This window comes from Chrysochloris asiatica, unplaced genomic scaffold (assembly GCF_000296735.1).
Source record: "Chrysochloris asiatica unplaced genomic scaffold, ChrAsi1.0 scaffold00035, whole genome shotgun sequence".
Taxonomy (NCBI): Eukaryota; Metazoa; Chordata; class Mammalia; order Afrosoricida; family Chrysochloridae; genus Chrysochloris; species Chrysochloris asiatica.
Genome location: NW_006408553.1, coordinates 10756672 through 10759086, shown reverse-complemented (window position 1 = coordinate 10759086; position 2415 = coordinate 10756672).

Below are 2415 nucleotides of genomic sequence, written 5' to 3'. Positions count from 1 at the left end.
CTCATACTTTGGACATATTGTCAGGAGGGAACAGTTGCTGGAGAAGGATATCATGCTGGGTAAGATGGAGGGTCAGAGAAAGAGAGGAAGACCCCCAATGAGATGGATCAGCCAGGTGGCATCACTGATGGTGTCAAGTGTGGCAGCAGTAGTGAGGTTGGCCCAGGATGGGACATTGTTTCGCTCTGCTGTACATGGGGTCGCTATGAGTTGGTTCCAACTTGATGGCACCTGACAACAACAACAAAATGCTTCTACCAATTTAGTTTTCTATAGTGACTCTCTGTATATGAGATGTATAGAATAATATTTTCTATGGAAACATAAAGTAGATTACTGTGATACCAGTATCTGGGGGATGAACAAATGGACTATGATTGCCAATGAGCACAGGGTTTTCTTTCAGAATTGCTGAAAACATTCTGGAATTAGATAGCAGTAATTTTTGCTTCCCCCCAAAAAGAATATCAAAATTACAATGGCCTGCCAGAAGAACAAATAAATCTATCCTGGAAAAAGTACAGTGAGAATGATCTATAGAAAGAGACTTTGTCTCAAATGCTTTAGACATGTTTACAGGGGGAGTCCAGTCCCCGGAGAACGACATCTTTCTTAGTAGAAGATAAGTGAAAAAGTGAAAGATTCTCAATGCCATGAACTGACACATTGACTACAGAAATAAGATCAAACATATCAACAGTTTTGAAGATGCTGCAAGATCAGGCAGTGCTTCATTTTGTTATATGTAGTGTCAGTATGAGTCATAACCTAACGGTGGCTGCCCATCATTGCTAATACTACTGAATTTTGTACTTAAAAATAATAATTCAAACATGAGGAGTTGAAAATGAAAAAAAAAAAAATTACCCTTGATGGAAAAAATATCTAGGTCCAGACCGTCAGTATACAACACCCTATAACTTAGAAACACATAGTCTCTTTAAGACTGAGGCTTGTTGTTGTTGTTAAGTGCCATCGAGTCGGTTCCGACCCATAGCGACCCTGTACAGGGTTTCCAAGGGTGTAAATCTTTACGGGAGTAGAAAGCCTCATCTTTCTCCCGCGGAGCGGCTGGTAGTTTTGAACTGCTGACCTTAAGGTTCGCAGCCCGATTCGTAACCACTACGCTACCAGAGCTCCTTAAGACTGAGGCTAGGTAGTGATAATAGAGAATTTTCACCTCCCTCTGCAAGGCTAGCCAGAATCAAGAAAAAAAGGAAGAGCAGTCTACAACTTGGGAAGAAGAAAGTTCATAGAGAGGCATCTTGAGTGTGTAAAAGAAAAGGAAGGCTAAATTAATGGAGTACAAATTGAAATCTTCCAACAAACTGAGGCAGCACTGAAGGCACTTATTCATCTATGCCAAGAAATTTGGAATCTAGTTCCTTGGCCAACTGATTGAAAGAGATACATATTTGTGCCCATTCCAATGAGAGGCAACCCAATGGAATGCAGAAATCATCAGACAATGCCATTAACATTACATGCAAGTAAAAGTTTGCTTAAGATTGTTTAAAAATGACTGGAAAGTACATTGACAGGTAACTGCCAGATGTTCAAGCCGAAGTGAGACAAAGGATATAGTTGTTGACGTCACATGGCTTTTGGTTAAAAGCAGAGAATTTCAGAAAGATGGTCACCTGTGCTTTACTGACTATGCAAAGGCTTTTGACTGTGTGGATCATGACAAGCTATGGACAACACTGTGGAGAATGAGTAGTCCATAACATTCCAGTGTACTCATGAGGAATCTGTACATAAACAAGAGGTATGTTTTTTGTTTTGTTTTGTTTCATTTTTAACAGAATACAGTAACACTGAACTGTTTAAAATCAGGAAAGGTGTCACCAAGGTAGCATTCGTTCCTTATATTCATTCAATCTGTACGATGAGCAAATAAAGATGGGTTATATGGGGAAGAATGTTCCATGAGGATTGGAGGAAGACTTATTAACAACCTGCAATATTCAGATGTTACAACCTTGCTCATTGAAAGTGAAAAGGACTTAAAATTCTTACTGAAGAAGATCAAAGACCACTGCTTTCAGTATGGGTTGCATGCACCTCAATGTAAAGAAGACAGAAATCCTCACCACGGAACCAATAAATAACATTATGATAAATGGAGAAAAGTCTGAAATTATCAAAGGCTTCATTTGCTTGGGTACACTATCAGCACTTATGGAATCATCAGTCAAGAAATCAAAGAATGCATTTCATTAGGCTACTCTGTCAACCAAGATCTCTTTAAAGTGTTCAAGAGCAAAGATAGTAAGTAAGTAGTTCAAGGTCTAAGGTGTGCCTACCCAAGCCATGGTATTTTCAATAGCCACATACGCAAGCATACTTGGACTATGAATGTTGGTGGTGGTGGTGTGGCATGTAGTTGGTTCAGACTCAGAGTGAGCCTGCATA